Genomic DNA, 6,244 nt, shown 5'->3' with positions numbered 1-6,244 from the left:
GAGTTGCAGGAGACGAAGGTTTTAGAGTAAATTTAGGTTTTCACTTTTTCGTTTATACTTTTAGATAGATTTTTAACTTTTAAGTATTTAACATTTTAAAACTAAATAAGCCCATGTAGCAGCGTACATTAGACTCTTTATACACAAACCAATAAAAAGCAAGCAAAAAGAATAAAAAAACAGAACATGAAAAAATAAAAATAAAATAACCAGAGTCATGGATGGCGGTTGTTTAGCCCATATGGTGCACCAAGGCGTCACTTTGACCACCTTGGCGACGCCTATATGGTCAGAGCGACCGCCATCCTTGATTCATGGAAAGCGTAACACTGCCTAGCCCATAAAATACCGTCAGGACGCCTAAGCGTCGCCTAGGCGAGGCCTTGACAACTGTGCTCCCACTCTTAGCATTCGATGAAACTTTGTATCTGATGGAAATTGCACCTAGCAATTCCATGGCAGTACATTTATCAGGCAGACCACTTTATGATATTCTTTATAGATAGTATAGCTAAGTGATTACTCTTTTCCCATGCAGCATGCACAGATTTTTTCATCTTCAGTACTATCAGTTATTAGGTTTACTGGCCTATACATTACAAGGGACATATGCACATCTACCATTTCCATGGCAAACATAATGTCCTCTTGCCATTTCTTAAAATTTAACTCAGTAAGAATCTCACTGGTAACCATATTATTGTTGACAGAAAAAAGTGACAAAAATCAAACAATGTATATTATTAGCACAATGTGAGTAATGTGTAACTTTGGAAATCATATAAGTACACCTTTTAGAGAGTTCACAAGCATCACCATGTAAACACCTTTGGACAGAATTCATGATATGTAGTTGTAATACCCCCTCACACATCAGCGGCCATACGAATATATTCTAATCCTCGATAATCTACCACCTTTGGTGTATAGACTTCTTGGGTCAGTCAATCCTCAACTATATGCTGCATGTGTGACCCTTTAAGAACTATTACACAATCACTACCTTTGGGTGTATAATTATGCATTAGAACCAGAGAAATCCCTTTACCATATAAGACCAATATTCCATGAACCCAACCAAGAGTGCCACTTTGACGGTCACCACTTAATTAGATCCACAAAACTCTCTCATATAGGAATATACTTTATGTTACTCACAAACCATAATGTATGTAATTCTAGATTGGATGATAAGGGGCTTAATTGTCCAAAAATTACAACACATGCCAATTACATCGTTTGAAAAGATTTGGGATTGCAAAAGGCAATCGAACTTAATTAACCAAAATTGCTAGATTACATAAAACAAACATTCCAACAACATAGGATATGCAGAAATTGTAGAATCATAGCAGAAAATTCCAGAATTATCAAAATAGTTCCAGAAATCATGCAAAATGGTGGAAAAGTAAAAAAAAAACCACTATTTTGCAATTTTTACAAATTCCGAGACATCAAATATATCCAAATTACCTATCAAAATGTAGGGAATTCTGAGACGAATCCAACAATACCTGAAACGCCCCAAATGGAGCTCCCACACTCCCTCACATGTCGGTCAAAGTTTGTACGTACAAACCACGTGCGATCAAAGATTCCAAGAATCAAAACAGAATCAAACCAGTTTCAGGTCCGGCCCAACCGCAGATCGGTTTGGTTCGGTTCGGCCTAGAACGGTCCACCCACGTGAACCGGACTGGTTAACATCAACACCAGGACCAACGGGTTGACCCGATGGGTCATCAAACTGGGTTCATGGGTCAAGGTCTCGGGTTCGACCCGAATGGATTGCGGGTTCGGGCTACGAGTTGACCCAAATGGGTCACAGTCACTCTTATCAGGTTGACCCGCGGGTCAGGTCAAAATTCTTTTTTTTTTTTTTTTTTAAAAAACCCAGCGAGCTAGTGAGATCACCCGCCGGAGTCAGCCGGCGTGTGAGGGCGCGTCCGGTGACCTCCGGCAGCGATCCACATATCAAAATGCTCGCGACGCCGAGACCTTTAACCCTGTAAAATTTGTTTCGATTTTCACTGGCTGAAAAACTTGATAGAGGTTGGAAATCGTACGGGTTCAACAGAAAACCCATAAAAATTTTTTTTTTGGTAGATCGATTCAAAACCACAGCGAACAGAAGTCACAAATCAATCCATATAGGTTCTTAATCAAGTCTATAACCGCTCTGATACCACATGTAAGATTAAATCCAAACAGGATCGCATATAGACAGATCAAGAACACAACAAAGTATGTGACAGAATCGTTCATGGGAGCGTACCTTCTTTAGGATCCATGGAGACGATGAAGAACACAGCGGAATAGATCTTTAATCTCCCTTGAAGCAAAGATCTTCTCCTCTAAACTCCCTTTAGCACTGACTCAATGGTAGAACCTTAGGGACACCGTTTCTCCATAATGGTGTTTCAATATTGTGATTGATCATTAGGGTTCGAGGAGGGACCTAGCTTCCCTTTTATACAGATCTCTATAGATCTTCTCATTACAGATCTAACGATTATCTGTGAGCCCACACTAGCCAGTCCATATTAGATCCCCAAGATATTGCATATCTACCTTATTAGACCAACCACTAAGAAATAGTAACTGCCACAATTAATAGAACCCACCTAATAGGTAAGAATATAAATAAAATATTCTAACATCACAAGTACCTGGTTTTGGGTAGAATTATGTTTCATCAAATAGATGGACACCACCAAGAAAAACAACAATTCCAAAGGCAAAATTTGAAAGAAAATTCATTAAATTAGTCAACATCTGGGAACAAACCCAGGTGCTCTTCTTTTTTGAGCTAAAGACTCACCTACCTCCATAAACCATGTAAGTTTAATCCAATATAAAAAAAGACGATGATTTTAAATAGTAGTGTAATCGATCATGTGTTTGAATCTCTTGTTAGAGTATCATATAAGCCTAAACATCTACCCAAAAACACTAGTACAACAACAGAACATCACTTCAATATATCATATAGAGCAAAAAACCCAGAAAAACTGGAAAAAAAAAAAAACAAAAACAGAAACAAAAGAAAAACATATAACAGCAAGGAACCAGTAGCACAGGGTTAAGAAATCACAACAGGGATTAGGCATTGTTTCATCTTACCCTAAACACTAAATATACCAAAACATCTGCCCAGAAACACTACTACAACAACAAAACATCACTTCAATATATCATACAGAGCAAAAAACCCAGAAAAACTGGAAAAAAAAAAAAAAAAAAAAGAATCACAGCAGGGCCATTCGAGAACCTGCCCTAGGAATAAGGACAGAAAGCATATCAACTTTTTTTAGGTCTGACCTAAGTTGATCAGGCCAACTGTTTCCAATTGCTGGCAAATGGGGAAATATAAATCACAGAAAGCATATAATTTTTTACTGTTTTTCTTTGCAATATTATGGAGTAACTCATTGGAAAAGGTCAAAAGGCAAGAATAGTGTAGGTAGGGGCAAAGTTAACCAAGATACAATTAAACCACACCCTTTGTGAACAAGAATGTTAAGAGCATAATGAATGTGTTTGATGTTGATCAAAAGTAGCTGCAGTTATAGGGAAACATGATGGATTTCACAACAGAGACCAGACTAAGGGCTACACAAAAATAACAGATCAACTTCAAGAATAGATGAATGAAGGGAGAAATAACAACAATCAATCTGTCCCTATCCTTTTCCACCTGTAAATCCATCAAGCCCTCAAGAACTATTCAGAGCCAGTGCCCCAAAAACCATCATTTGGTTTAGGAGAACCTGAGAAAGATCCTCAAATAGTGAGGAAAAGGCTTATATGGCCAGAATTTCATCTCAGCTACAGTTCGATATATGCTACTTGATTCCAACATTTCACTTTCTAGCTTTACTGTTGGTTCTAGTTTTATTGGATACATTTCTGAGTACTGTTTCAAGAGAATAACCCAATGATTGTCAAAATTCAAAGAAATTGAAGAAGTGTGATTTTGGGGCATTTGGGTTAACGGGTGGGAGAATGACTGGTTTTTTCTTAATTACACTTTCTTAGGAGTGGTGTAGCTATGGGTGGTCAATTTCTTGACTTTACCGAGCCAACCAGATACAGATTATAGTTTACAGGCAGTTGTTTGAGTGGGAATTAAAGGAGAAGCCTAATACTATAATGGATTGATGATGGTGAATTGATGATATTATGGGTGAAAAAGGTTGTCAGGTCACTATATTAGCAGGGGTCTGTAACAGGTCATCAAGATTATATATAATCCATAGAACAACAACCAATGGATCACCAGGGGAGCAGGGAAACTATGTCGTTGATAAGGGTTGTATTGTCTATTGATGGGATTTCATTGTCAAGGATCAATCACTGCAATAATGTTGAACTATATTGAAGAAGGGAGGAAGAAACAAATATTTAAGTGGGGATCAAGTCGGTTGAGCCAAAAATACAAGAAAAGAATTACAGATTGTATCATTCAAATTACAGATTTCAACATATAAATTGAGCTATGGTGTTGCACAGTGAAGGCACTAGTTTTATTTCAAACTGGATTCAATTGTTAAATCAGTCTCGAAGCTATGGATGAAATTGAAAGTTAATCATTCTTGGGTTCCCCTTCTTCTGTTAGTTCATCAAATCAAAGCATTTACTTTAATGCTAGAAAAAGCCAAACAGAGACAATTTCATCCATTAAAGCTCCAAATGTTAAAATTTGACTGCGGGAATCATACTTCAGAAGAAGACACAATAAGTTGAGTAAATATTAAAGAGTTCCAGCTTTTCCATTATCAGCTATAAGAACCGGAAATATATAGAGTAAAGATCTGTCCAAAAAAATAAAACAAAATCCTCAAATAAACCAACAGACAGAGAGAAACAGGAGTGAGAGAGTGGCTCGAACCTGAGTGGGAGGAACAGGGGGTGGAGATTTGACTTCCGCTGGGTCTTCCGGCAAGGCGAGGTTGCTCTGACAAACCGATAAGGAGCGAGGGTAAGGGTTCACGTGCGAGAGAACCGACCTTCTTCACCTCCCGAGAAAAACTCCGTCCGTGCAGGTTGCAGAGGTAGAGAGGAGAGGGGTCCGAGAAGAACTCGGACAGAGCAGGTCCAAGAAGAACTCCGTCCGCACCGGTTCCAGAGGTAGAAAGGAGAGAGAGAATAACTCCGACACGCAAGTCCGAGAAGAATTCCGGCCACCCAGGTTGCAGAGAGGAGAGAGAATAGCAGGAAAGAGGCAGAGACGTAAATGAGAAGGAAAGATGAAAAAGCAATTGTAATTTGAAATGGGCCGTTGGATTTATTTTGGCCACGTGTCGACCATCGGAAGTGGAATTGAAAGAATTGTGTCAGAATTAGAGGAGATAAAAATCCGAATTGGAGGGGATAACGATTCCCCGTTGGATGCATCCCTAGGCGATGGACTCCGTGGAGAGGAGCGACAGAGAACTCCGATCCGTATAAAGTAATATCTTTGAGGAAAAAGCCGCGGTGCGACTGGTAAAGTACCTTAAGCGCACCACTAAACGCAACGAATGAATCTCAGCCGTTGAGATTTCATCGATCTATCTTAACTGTTCATTTTTTAACCTGCAACCGGTTCTCCCATGTCTTCTTCTTCAACTTCCGACCTGCAAAAGATCGTTGAACATGTCCCATCTCCGGCGAACTTGAAAACAAATATGAAACCACCCCTTCGTTTGGTTTGTGTTCAACCTCACATCTTCCTCTCAATACCCCACACTGTGAAAGTTTAGATTTTGAAAGAAAACCTAAGCAAGAAGAACAGAGAAGTGTCAATAGATTGAGCAGCTCTCTCTCTGTTCTGCAAAATCTTCAAAGCTTCAATGTCCACTGCCATTTTTCTCTCTGCTTCCCACACGCCCCATTTCTTTAATTCCTCAAATCCGAGTTTATCATCAACTGTTACTAAAATTACCATCTCCACTCTTCCAACACCCAGTGCCGAAATCCTCCCAGAAACTCCAATTCCAATTATTCTTCCAAATCTCTCAGGGTTCTTCCATGTGAAGCAATTAAAAACCCCTTTATCGAGCAATAGCAGAATCAACAACAACAATAGAGACGTTCAACCTCAAATCCCAAATTTTCAATTCTATTAGAGAACTTGTCTCGTGCCAATGGTCCCGTTAATACCAGAAGGATGAAAAACTGAGTGAAGCCCTATTCAGCCAAATGCATTTTCGACTTGCATAGAAGTTTAAAATCTCAACCCTATTCAGCCAAATGCATTTTT

This window comes from Telopea speciosissima, chromosome 7, assembly GCF_018873765.1.
Source record: "Telopea speciosissima isolate NSW1024214 ecotype Mountain lineage chromosome 7, Tspe_v1, whole genome shotgun sequence".
Taxonomy (NCBI): Eukaryota; Viridiplantae; Streptophyta; class Magnoliopsida; order Proteales; family Proteaceae; genus Telopea; species Telopea speciosissima.
This window is presented reverse-complemented; position numbering follows the sequence as displayed.